A 13,655-nucleotide genomic window follows, 5' to 3' on the forward strand; every position below is an offset into this window, starting at 1 on the left:
GACCAGTGAGGAAGTGGTTTACACTCCCTAAGTGTGCACGACTGCTTGGCCGGCCCTATTGGGCTGTCCAAACACTCATGCACACTTTGCATCTTCCCCACCAGGCTCCATTACACTGCCTGGTGAGGAACATGCACAGCTCACCATTCCCCGTCTGAGCGCTGATCCACGGTGCAAAGACCAATCACAACACTGCATTGCAGCATCGTGATTGGTTCAGGGGAGTCTGGTAGCCCGGGTGCTTTGTGCTGCCAGCTTGGACTGCAGGAAGAAGGAAGATGACGGAGGACGGAGGAGAGGCGGGGCAGGCATTCAAGTTAAGTGGGTTTTTGTTTTATTTTTTCTTCATCCCTCTTCACCCCCCGCCTCACCACCGGGTCCGGAAGCAGCTGCTACTGCTATGGAATAGCCTTGCAGCATACATCAGAGCCATACCACCACTGCTCACTTTTAGAAAAGAGATTAAGACCTGGCTTTTTAATAACTAAATGAACCATCTTCAGCATGCTCAGGTTCAGTTAGCGCCAAGACACCCTTTGGTAATAGTGCGCTTTATAAATCCTCTTAACATAACATAATGTAACACCCATGCAAGTGTCCAACCAGGGGAAAGGGGATTGGGATTATACGAGTAATGATTTCGGCTTGTGATGTATTTGGAATGTGTCTTACTCTGGCTCTTCCTATGTTTAATGGACTATTCTTTTAGGTTCTATTTTCAGTCTGTGTGACTGTTCCTTAGCAGTATTCTGAGTGCTGTATGAAATACAAAGTATGGTTAAAACATTACAAGGCTAGGTCTGCAACAATACCATTAACCGTTCCATTGTATGCATAGTGTTTGGCTAGTTAGTATCTACCTACACAATGTTTCTATCCATAGGGGAAAGTTCTGGGAAAGACCCTTTGTAGTCTTTTATAGTCTTTTACTCGCAGTCAGGTATAATGTGAAAGAAGCCACCAAATGCCTCTTTGATTGCTTAACTTAGTAGTCTTTGAGCGTACTTATACCCAAATTACTCGTTAAGAAGTGTTGGAGCTCTAAAATGAGTATTATTTTTGCGTCAGTTAGAGATTCTCTGTAAAGATGAACGTCACACTTTCTTAAATAACTCTTTTGCAGCCTTCCAGGTATATATGCTGATGCTGTTCTGTTTCTATAGCTAGTGCTCTGATGCTGCTCAGTGTCTTTAGCAAGCGCACTAGAAAATCTAACTTCAGTTGTTTTTCTTTGTTTTTTCTTTCACAGATTCAGCTTCATTTCATACACCATGATTAGTTGCTGAAGAACTGGAGGGAAATGATTCAAAGTGGTTCCAGAATTCCAGTCACCAGATTCAAGTTTAGGGTATGCATGAGTAGAAGTTTACTTTACGACTGAAGAAAGACAAGCAACTGCACACGTGCAAGGGTGTGGCTTTTAGAGGCTGCTATCATACAACATAGCTACCACATCACATGACCAGCACAAATCTTGCGTGCTTCCCCTGGCAATGTGTCAGAATGTTGGTGGAAAGGCCAGGGGCCAGGTGGCCAGATGGGATTCTTCAAAAGGGGTTTTAGGGTGCTAATGGCATACAATGTGTCAGGCCACAGGTTAATGTTACACACTGTTTCTCTGGTATTTCCAGGAACACGACAGGGTCGGAGGCACACAGGATTCGGGTTCTTTTTGGAAAGGGCAAGGAACAATGGCTGGCAAAGGGGCTGGAACAATGGTTGGGCTGCAAGCTTTTCAGGGCACGAAAATTAAATCTAGGTGATGCTATAAAATAAATCTTATTTCTAGTGTACCTGCTTTCTCATATTCAAGCATGTAAATTTAGTAGCTTGATCCACTCCAAGATGGAGCCTACAGGGTTTACAATTTCCAGCTGACTGTGGCTATGGGAGATGGGAGGCACCTTTGGTGACATGGTGGCCTGGCCCCAATGGCATCTGTAGTGCCTAAAACTAGGCCCAATTTGAGCTCCACACACAGGTTTGCCCAAGTGAGCCTTGTTGTTTGAAAACCCTACTGGGCTTCCTAAAAGGCAAGGTGAAAAAGGTGTTGAAGTCGGTCAAAATCTCCACCAAATGCTCACAAACACATTTCAAACATAATATCCTCACATGTAAATGCTTTTCTTGAAATAGATTTGAAATTGTTTCTACAGATCCCCTAAGTGTTAGTGTTGGATTGGCGTGTCGGCAAGTCTGCCAAAGTCAAATGGGCCAGCTTGAAAGGACCAGTGTGTGGGATGTTGTTTTCTAACCCAAACATTGCCCACACACTTGTCCTTTCAAGCTGTATCATCTAGCAGTTTTATAGTGCCAGACACACTGACAGGCCCACCAAAACTGTTAGGAAGCGCTAATAAAGTGTGTTTCTTGTGCAAATGGATTCTCCAGGTCAGGTTGGCAGGCAAAGTTTGTAGATGATTCTTCTGCAGAGAGACATTTTGTTATTTCTAAGGCTGTATCAGACCCGAAGAACATTTTTACTATATAACAATGGAGAAAACAAGTTGTGGGCTTTACCAAATATGCTCAGTACAGATTTATTCCTGCAACTGATTTCTATTTTGGCACATATATCACTCTAAGCTGAGCTAGGACACTATAGATTTAGCAATTAATTGTTTAGTTTGGAGTGGATGCCAATATCTGTGCATGTAGCACCAAGTGTTCACTGATAATACAACAACCTCTGTAAAAGTTGTTTTCACTAGTCCACCTGATACTTCCGGCGAGGGACTGATTTTGCTATTACAATAATCACTGTCATATTCATACAGTCATCTCACATTTATTCATTGACTCTAGCATTCAGTTGGGATGCCTGAAGTTTGCAAGGTGAAGATTTGAGGGGATCACTACACCCATGGCCCAGAACATTTCTTCTTTTACCTCACATCAGACTATTTGGATCTCCTTACAGCCCCACACGGTATGGCCAAAACGTCCCTTATGAACACCACACTTCAAACATCTGCCATCTACCATTTACCTCTATCCCCATCTAGAAGAGTCTACTTCAATGATAGTTCACTCTATGAAGCTTTTTAGTTTGATTAGACTTTCGGTGGCCGTGATAGTGTCCTCTCTGGGGTGTATTACCTCTGCTCTCCAATAAATGTCTTTGAGTGTTCCTATATCCACTTCCCACTTTTGTCTAAGTGCACTTAGACAGCTTGGTGCATTATCCAGGAAAGTTCTATATATTGAGGACACCCCTGCTTTACCTAATATATTTATTCATCAGTATCCCATGTTAACGAGGGGTGTTGACTGTCAGTCCAGACTAGTCTATTGTATGGACTGGAAGTGCATGATAGAGGAGGAGATAGCTGTCCACCTGCATCTGGACAAATGAGGTCCTGAACGCCTTTAACCTCCCCATGAACTGGATAGTCTATGAGGTCCAAGCCCCTGAAGATAGTCCGATGTACCACCTCTCTCAAGTTTATCGCCAAGTGCCATCTTTATTAGCTATCCCATTCGATTGCTGTCATGGTGGCTTTTCATATTTAATTTACATTAGCTGCTTTAGAGAGAGCATTTACTCACTTGCCCCATATAGCTAGAGAAAGTATGTTTTACCTCACATTGCCAGTCTGTCTATCCAATTGAAGGCCCTGCAACCATAGCCCTGTAGTAGTGCAGGATATTGGGTAAAACTATTTCTCCATTATATATCAATTTGTAAACGCCCAATATATATATATATATATATTGCGCAGGAAGCAAGAGGGTGCTCTCTATTGAGGTGCCCGAAACTGGTAAGAAGTTGCGGATCAAGCAGTTTATTACTTGTAGTACATCCCTTGCAGTATATTGTCTGACCTGCCCGTGTGGGCTCCGCTACATAGGGAGCACCATAAATATGCTAAAACTACGGATCTTGGAACATCTAAGGGCGATCGATAAAGCTGATCCCTCCTATCCAGTTGCTCGGCATTTTGCCGAGAAACATAATAGAGACCATAGTAAGCTACAATATTTTGGCCTTGATACCGTTAGACATAACGTGAGGGGAGGAGATAGCCTACGACGATTACGTAGGCTCGAATCACGCTATATCATAGATCTTTCCACAAAATGGCCTAAGGGTATGAATAGCGGAGAGGAGATGGTAGTTCATCTAGGCAAATGATGTAAGTGCTGTTTATAAGTCTCCGTATAGGACCGATTTATGTCTGTTGTACCTTTGTGGATCAACTGTATGAATTGAATACACTGTATATATTGTTAGCACCCAAGACAATTGATAACCTAGATTGGAGAACTGTTGCCACACTGAATCTAGGCACATGAATGAGAACTTTGGTTTGAAGCAATTGTAATTATAACTTGTAGGTTCAAAGGGCTCTTTGATTCCTAATATGATTGTGCATTCTGATCAATTTATATATGGCGCATTGTCTTTTCCTTTGTTGACTTTTTCTTAGTTTATACACGCTAACATAGATTCCTTCCTTTTACTATTTTGGTTACACATCCTTGTAAATGTACGAGCTGAACCCACCCCCAATGAGCTAGAGTAATTTTGGAGGACAATTGCCGATCCACGGCTCTATTTCTTAATGCATTTCTAGCATTGTGATGAATGTTACCTTCTCCACTATAGTGCGTTGACCTATCTACAGGTTAGGTAATGTTTCATTACATCCATTATGAGTAGTGTACATGGTAGATTTTGACCATTACAAGATGGAGTCCGCAATTGTGGGGAAGAATGTAGTCCTCTGTCTATGCTAATTAAGGGGTGTACACTTTACATAATTTGAATGTTTAACAAAATATATGTACCTGGTTGGGTTTGTGCATTCACACACTGATGAAGGCAAATCGCCGAAACGCGTCTGTGGTGTAGCTAGCAAGTGAATAAACTACTCCGTGTGAAGGAACCTCCCGAGTGCTGTTTTCTTTCCTGGGGATTGTTGCCGGGATTTGACGAGCGCAATATATATATATATATATATATATATATATATATATATATATATATATATATATATATATATATATATATATATATATATATATATATATGTTTGTGGATTTACCATCTTACAGTTAGCTCTTGTTTCAGTTTAGTTTGTTAGTTGATATACATATGGCTGGGTCCAAACTAATGTGGCATGGTGTGCTAAATAATGGTCTGTGGCATGGTCCCGAGTAATTACCAATAGTTGAGATTAATTGAAGCATTCTATCTGTCACTTTTTTGTAAACTTTAGTGTGTTGCCCTAAGTAGAATGCGTATTCCCATATATGGATCCAGGGCACACTGTGTCACTGGAACTAAGCTATGCCTGGCTGATGAGCCCTAACTAGGTTGAAACTGGTTCTTGGTTGCTTCTATTCTGGTTCATGGAGGACCTGGCCGAGTAGTTTGAGTTGGATTTTTCCCATTGGAGCAGAGTCAAGAGTGAATTGCATATGGCTGGGCCCAAACTGAGGTGGTATGGTGGTGTACAAAATAACAATGGACTGGGATGCAGCATTGAGTAATAATCAGTGGCTGAGAATAGTTCAATCATTTCATCCATCACTTTTTTGCATATTGTAGTTTGTTGCCCTAAATGGGATGGGTATGCCCAGGCGTTGGTCCTTTGCACCAAGCTATACCTGGCAGATGAGCCCTAACTAGGGTGAAACTGACCCTAGTTTGATTGGTTTCTGGTTCAGGGAGGACCTGGTCTGGCAGTTTGAGCTGAAATGTTCCAATTGGAGCAGGGCAAGACTGTTTTGTATATGGCTGAGTTCAAATTGAAGTGGTGTGGTGTGCTAAATAACAATGAGCTGAGATGTGGCCCGAGTAATTACCAGTGGTTCTGATTAATTCAAGCATTCCCCCGAACTCTTTTTTGTATACTTTAGTGTCCTTCTAAAATGAGTGGCACAGTTCCACAATGGTATCCATATTGCCATTTGCAGAATGATGCTCTTGAAGATCATAAGTCATTTATGTTGGTTTCCCTAGTCAACAGGTGAAGACAATACATATTGAGAATATATAATCAAGGGTGTAGGTATCAATGGTACAGTGGCACCAGCCAAGCCCTGTTAGGGCCCACTTCACCCTAATTAAGGATGTTTTTGCTATCCAATATTGGTTAGAGAGGCACATTTTCAGGCTGAAATTAGTGCCCATGATCCCCTAACTATGCTCCGGTGTATAGTCACACCTGCTCTCAGTTCATACAAGCTGTTTATTATTCTTCTTCTTCATTTAGTTTTAGTTAGAACCATCACTTTCAACAGAAACTAGCAATCTATTAGTTTAAGTAAAATATGAGAAACAGAAGTAGTTATTCAAGAAAGTGCCTTTTCCAGTTATTCTGTGCAAAGATGACCTGCTCTCTTAATTTGAGACTAAGCTAATGCAGGAGAAATTCTGAAAAATCAAGATAATGGTAACATACTCTGAATCTATAAGGAGATTCTGAGATCTGAGGTAGTTTAACCAAATATTAACCACTCAAGCCTTGCAATGCAAAACACAGGCTCAAACTCACAGAAACTGGTTCTTTTCCTGCATCTGTTAGTCCTGTCTGGAAAGCCCAGTCTGTTGCCAAATATTTCATGAACTTTGGCAATACCTTGTGATAAGGACCCACCACAAACTCTTGTTACTGACTAGTGAAAAATAGCTGCCAATCCTAGTTTTATTCAGATTTAGAAACATCACAACAACTCTATCGGAAACCCGTTTTATTTAATGTTGCAACATTACTACGCTCAAAGTCGTCACTTGCTGAGACATCATTACATCACTCTTGAAAAGTAGATTTCCAAATGTTTCTAATTATTCTTTGCTCGCCACTTCCTGTAAAGTCTTGATGTTACATAATACTTGCTAGGCATGACCAATATTGGAGGTGTCAATAACAAGGGAGAGGGCCTTTAACAACTTGTATAGCTTGAGGCTGGAGGGCGTTGAGGTTATTAGAACAAGGGCTGCAGAGAGAAAGCTGAGTCATGGAGTGAGAAATTATTTTTAGACTAATCTAATAAAATCTGTCCTATATTACAAATAGCAAAAATGTCTTCTTCTGGTGTATGTTGTCTTTCTGCTGATAGCTGCAAAGGAATGGATTAAAAGGAGTGGTTAGTGCTGTTTTGCAGTGGCAAGAGTAAATGTTTCAAAAGTAATGATTTTTTTGCTGTCACAAAAAAAGCAAAAACAACAATTGATGGACAGAATGCAGAACAATGTCATACATTCACCCCAGTACAGAGATCTGGGCCTAAATCCATCGTTTTTTTGCACTCCACACCACCCAAGTTCAGACATGGCCATATGCAAATCAGCCTTGACCCTGTGCCTCATGGGAACAGTCCAGCCCGAACTGCCAAGCCATGTCTTTCCTGGACCGGAATCAAGCATCCTAGGACCGGTTACTGGCTATCAGCCGTCTTCAGCCAGGATAGCTTGATTCTAGTGGTGTGGAGAGCATGGGACTCACGTCTGAGCATACCCATCACACTCGGGGTGACAAATGCAAAAACAACAATTGATGGACAGAATGCAGAAAAATGTCATACATTCACCCCAGTACAGAGATCTGGGCCTAAATCCATCGTTTTTTTGCACTCCACACCTCCCAAGTTCAGACACGGCCATATGCAAATCAGCCTTGACCCTGTGCCTCATGGGAACAGTCCAGCCCGAACTGCCAAGCCATGTCTTTCCTGGACCGGAATCAAGCATCCTAGGACCGGTTTCTGGCTATCAGCCGTCTTCAGCCAGGATAGCTTGATTCTAGTGGTGTGGAGAGCATGAGACTCACGTCTGAGCATACCCATCACACTCGGGGTGACACATGCAAAAACAACAATTGATGGACAGAATGCAGAACAATGTCATACATTCACCCCAGTACAGAGATCTGGGCCTAAATCCATCGTTTTTTTGCACTCCACACCACCCAATTTCAGACATGGCCATATGCAAATCAGCCTTGACCCTCTGCCTCATGGGAACAGTCCAGCCCGAACTGCCAAGCCATGTCTTTCCTGGACCGGAATCAAGCATCCTAGGACCGGTTTCTGGCTATCAGCCGTCTTCAGCCAGGATAGCTTGATTCTAGTGGTGTGGAGAGCATGGGACTCACGTCTGAGCATACCCATCACACTCGGGGTGACAAATGCAAAAACAACAATTGATGGACAGAATTCAGAACAATGTCATACATTCACCCCAGTACAGAGATCTGGGCCTAAATCCATTGTTTTTTTGCACTCCACACCACCCAAGTTCAGACATGGCCATATGCAAATCAGCCTTGACCCTGTGCCTCATGGGAACAGTCCAGCCCGAACTGCCAAGCCATGTCTTTCCTGGACCGGAATCAAGCATCCTAGGACCGGTTTCTGGCTATCAGCCGTCTTCAGCCAGGATAGCTTAATTCTAGTGGTGTGGAGAGCATGGGACTCACGTCTGAGCATACCCATCACACTCGGGGTGACAAATGCAAAAACAACAATTGATGGACAGAATGCAGAACAATGTTATACATTCACCCCAGTACAGAGATCTGGGCCTAAATCCATCGTTTTTTTGCACTCCACACCACCCAAGTTCAGACATGGCCATATGCAAATCAGCCTTGACCATGTGCCTCATGGGAACAGTCCAGCCCGAACTGCCAAGCCATGTCTTTCCTGGACCGGAATCAAGCATCCTAGGACCGGTTTCTGGCTATCAGCCGTCTTCAGCCAGGATAGCTTGATTCTAGTGATGTGGAGAGCATGGGTCTCACGTCTGAGCCTACCCATCACACTCGGGGTGACAAATGCAAAAACAACAATTGATGGACAGAATGCCGAACAATGTCATACATTCACCCCCGTACAGAGATCTGGGCCTAAATCCATCGTTTTTTTGCACAAAAAAAGCAGCATCGACTACAGCAAACAGTATTTAAGCAAATTAATGCACCACTGTAATACGCATTTGGTGATAAATAGAATGTCTGTGCAAATTGACAAAAACTCTGTGTTTTATGAAACCTATGTTTGCATGCTGAGATAAACAAGAAGAGCATTCAGAAAATATATGAGGCCTGATTACGAATTTGGTGGTCTGACCACCCGACAACTACGCCCGCCAGTAGCCAACCGCCATATCACGAATTGACCGCCAGGCCCGCAGTGAGGATGCAGCGGTGGGAAATGGTTTTCCATATCTATCAATGCCTGTGTGTACATTTTGACTGCACATGTGTCGAAGGTACACATATGCATGATACATCTGGAAAAAAAACACCGTCCCAGTGCCGGAGTCCGGCCCATACGTGGCTAGTCCAGCAATGGGTATACGGTACAAAAATAACTCACCTGTAGATCGCCACAAACAGGGTTGTATTCTTTGGAGTGGAGATGCTGCTGTGAAGGAGGGCCCTAGATGACTTGAAGCTGGCAGTCAGACCACAGCGTCCGGCTCATCGGAAAGTCAACTCGTAATACAGATGGCAGTGGAGCTCCTTAGTACTGCCCTATGGTAGCTGCCTTTCCCCGACTGCGACCGCGTCAGTTGCAGTGTGCTGGCGGTGTTGGCAGTTCAGCTGCGATCTTTGGAAAGGCAAACCCCCCGTCTTGTATTATGGTGGTCGAACTGCCGAATGTGCCGCAGTCAGACAACCACCATCAATTCGGCGGTTTATGGCCCACTAAATTCGTAATAAGTCCCATAGTATTAGGCACTTTAAAGAAATCATGTTTGTAATTCATATTAAGAGATGAAGGTGGCCTAGTGGAACGTTAAGAACCTGGCTCTTCGTGTGCTTATAGTACAGCTGTTTTAATGATATCCCTAGACCCAAAACAGAAGCTATTCTGTGGCAGTGAGTTTCAATTTGTGTATTTCTACTTTTTTTGCTGTTGCAGTGCAACTAAAGTTCTAGGTGGACAGAGGGGAGCTTGCCAGATGATTTTACATGTGTCTGTCAAACACCTGAGTCTAATTCAGCAGCCCTAGGTTTATAGTTCGCATTTACTACTTAACTATGTCTTGTGCTACTGCAACAATGCTGAGCTTGACTTTCTGCTGGATAAGCGACTTCTTGCCTGGGCACCAATGTGAAATGGCGCCCCGCTTCTAGCTGCAGGCATGATGCAGATGTTTCAGCAGGAGTGGAGGATTATATATTTTGCCCATAACTCCACATTTGTAACTGTTCAGGTATATGACAGAGCTGAGTAGCAGTAAAGCTGATAAATAAGTGCAAGGTTTGGTCTGCTACTGTTGGAGATGCTAGCTCTGAAAAAAAGAGACATGGGCTCCTGCACGACTTCCAGTATATTGGCTAGTGAATGTGCAGTGGTGAATGCAATATGGGAGGCCAGAGAGCATGAACAAAGATTCACTTAAAGGCAATGAGTAGCACAAGTAACGTAATTCACACTTTGTCAACCCCTTGACATGTGTAGGAAATACTCCTTGTCCGTCTGCTAGATCCGTACATCCTCCCGTTTGGAGGGGTCAGGGAAAGGGCAAGAAGTAGAACCTAAAAACAGTGAAAATTGACTTCCAGAAAAAACACAAAGGAATATCAGGCTGCAAGGAGCTAAAATGAAGAACAAAAATAGTAGCAAGCGAGCAATGATTGTGACATCAATAAGGGAATCAATACAGTGGGATGCAAGCATCACTGATTATTGGCTTCTTTATATATGATTCAAACAGGAACTTACATCACAGAAAGTGACTCAACTTCCTCTTGAATCGGGAACGTCAGGCAGTAATATCTGGACACACCACTATCTCAGAGAGGCCATTTTATGAGGTTTGGTTATCCTCTTTTATCCACACATGATGTCGAATAGGCACAGAAAGGAGAAAATCAAGTTGGACGTTTTTCCTCTGATGCGGGTCTTTGCAGTCCACTTACTACTGCTCTTCACCTACGCTCCACACAAGTCCCAGAGCACCACAAGGAGTGTTTGTGGGAGAAGAAACTTCAGTGCGATCTACAAGAATTAGAATATTTTATTGTGATGTCAACTCTTGTTTGAATCATTTACTATTGTTGGATGAATTGCAACACATCTGTTTCCTTTTGTTTCATCACATTCACTTCCCACTTGCTCCTATGTTTCTCCCAAATGTTGTTTCTTCTATATGAAACATCTACTGGGTCTAATTCTGAATGTCCATGCTTCCCTGTTTCTTCTTCCCTGATGTGAGGAGATGGTGCTTCGCTCTTAATATCCGCAATAATCTTCAAATTCCCTCAGTTTGGCTCCTTTGTGTGCCAAACTGACATGGTGGGTTTAAAGAAATGGGTGTGGGCAAGTCTCATAAACTTCCCTTTCAAAGACAGTGTCTGCTAAATCCATGTTTTTTGCTCTCTGTCAAAAAATGGGGAATCTCCTCGGCTTCTGTTGGCAGGGTCTCCTCTGGCTCTAATGATGGTAGCCATTGTCCTAGTGGTCTGTCTCCCAAGTGATGGCTGGGTCACAGTGATGGCCATGTTGATGGTAGGACTATTGTCACTTATTTCTGCTGACCATGCCAACCACAGAAGGCATGGCGGACATAGGCATGGAAAATATTAAATGGCCCCTGCATCCAGGAAGAAGGTTTCCTGTGCCCAGGGTCATTTACTTTTTGTTAAGAAAAAATTAACTGTTGCTTTTGGAGTTTTCTTTCTACGAACAGGAAAAGTACATCACCTGCTCAGAAACGTCACTGCTGTGAACGGAACTGCCATGGCTGCAGCTACTTCCACAGCAAAGAGATCAATACTGAGAAGGCAGAGATCTTTAAATAAGGCAGGTGAACCTCTGCTTTGGTGGCCGAGCTTAAAGAAGGCCTATGGACCGGACTTTTCCTCTGATTGAAATTCTTGTTTGAATCATACATACTAAAATATTTACAAGAGATGGGAGCATCACTATGCATTTGTTACTGTAATTCGGATCGCATTCTTCTCCTCCCTGCTTTTCTTTTGTTCCCTGATTTTTTCTTCTTGCATTTGGAACTTCCATTTGATCTACATATTGATGTCTTTGCCTGGTTCCTTCCTCTTCCCTGATGTCAAAAGGAGTTTGATGCCTTACTAGCTACTTCTTTATTAAACGTCATCTCCAATCACGAGCTTAAAGATTTCCAAGAGGTTTTCTATGCTTTGTGTTTTTTGAAGTTTTATGCAAAATAATATACGAAAGGCACCAAGCTCTCCGTAACATCAGAGGACAGAAAAGAGTCAAACAGGGAATTTTAGAAGAAAATTAAAAGGCAAATCTTGCAGCAAGAAGCAACAATCAGGGACAATTATAGTAGCAAGTGGACAATGAAAATTAATCACTTGTTAATGTCTGTTTATGTTTGATTCAAACAGGAACTGACTTTACTGGAAAACACTCAATTTCATCTTCATTTGGAATGCTCAGGCACTAATCTCTGGACAGACTACCATATTGGAAAGACTATTTCATAAGGCTTAGCCATCCCCCTTTCTTGAGTGGGCACATTAAAAAGAAACCCAAGTTTACATCTGATCTCTGCGGTCCAACTGCCACTCTTGCCTGATAATGAATTTAGCAAGTTGTGAAGCCTCCCTCTGGAGGCCTGCAACTGTGGAACGCTAGTAAAGTCACAGCTATGAGAACACCCAGCTGTGCATCAAATTCGGAGTCCAGAGACACACTTTCAGCAAGCGCGGTAAGAGCTTTATCATCTTCTCACTTCCTCAGGCAAGATCCCAGCATGGATATAAATAGGGGTGTGCAAAATTTGGGTAATTTGCTATTGCAGAATTACGTAAAAATGTGGGAAAATTATGCTAAACTTGGCCTAATTACACAAAATGCAGATTTGTCATTTAGCTATATTTTCATACAAAATGCTCCCTTGTGTCAATTTTTCATGCTTACCGTATTTTCCGGCGTATAAGACGACTTTTTAACCCCTTAAAATGTTCTGGAAAATCGGGGGTCGTCTTATACGCCGGGTGCCAAATTTGACGTATGTTTTCATGCGTTTCTTACATAGCGCGGACTTTACTTTTAGTTCTGCCAGCTTTAATACTCCTGTACTTGACCTCACAGTGCTGAAAGGTTGAACTGCTACTCTCAGCAACCGTGACAGGGGTGGCGCTCCTCTTCCCCTGAATTGTACTGTTACTTATGACAGATTTTCCATCCAGGGGCTGCTTGCTGTTTTTCCCATCAGGTGTCAGAGCGCTTTACAGTAGGAACAGTATTGATACAAGAGGAACAATTACAAATGAACAAATTACAAAAGCAAACGTTAAGTTACATGGATCAAAAGTGACAATAGTGAGCAACCAAAATACATGAGGTAGCAATCGGTACATTCCTGGAGTAAAAAGTGATAAGTGTGCAGGTTACAAAAGCGTACAAAGTACGAGCCAACTATGCAGGACTGCGTTGGACTGCGCTGGAAGTGGGGGTAGTCTTATATGGTGAGTATAGCACGAAACCTACATTTTATCAAGCAAAGTAGGGGGTCGTCTTATACGCCGGGTCGTCTTATACGCCGGAAAATACGGTAATAACAAAACCGCCACAAACAACACTCACATTTTGGTTGTTTGTGTCCTGACCTTGCTCACGTGTGTTCATTTTTTCCACAGTGGTGTTAAGACATAACACACTATGTCAGTAACAAATTTTAATGCTGATGAACAAAGTGATCTTAT

The sequence above is a fragment of the Lissotriton helveticus genome, chromosome 6 (genome assembly GCF_964261635.1).
Source record: "Lissotriton helveticus chromosome 6, aLisHel1.1, whole genome shotgun sequence".
Classification (NCBI taxonomy): Eukaryota; Metazoa; Chordata; class Amphibia; order Caudata; family Salamandridae; genus Lissotriton; species Lissotriton helveticus.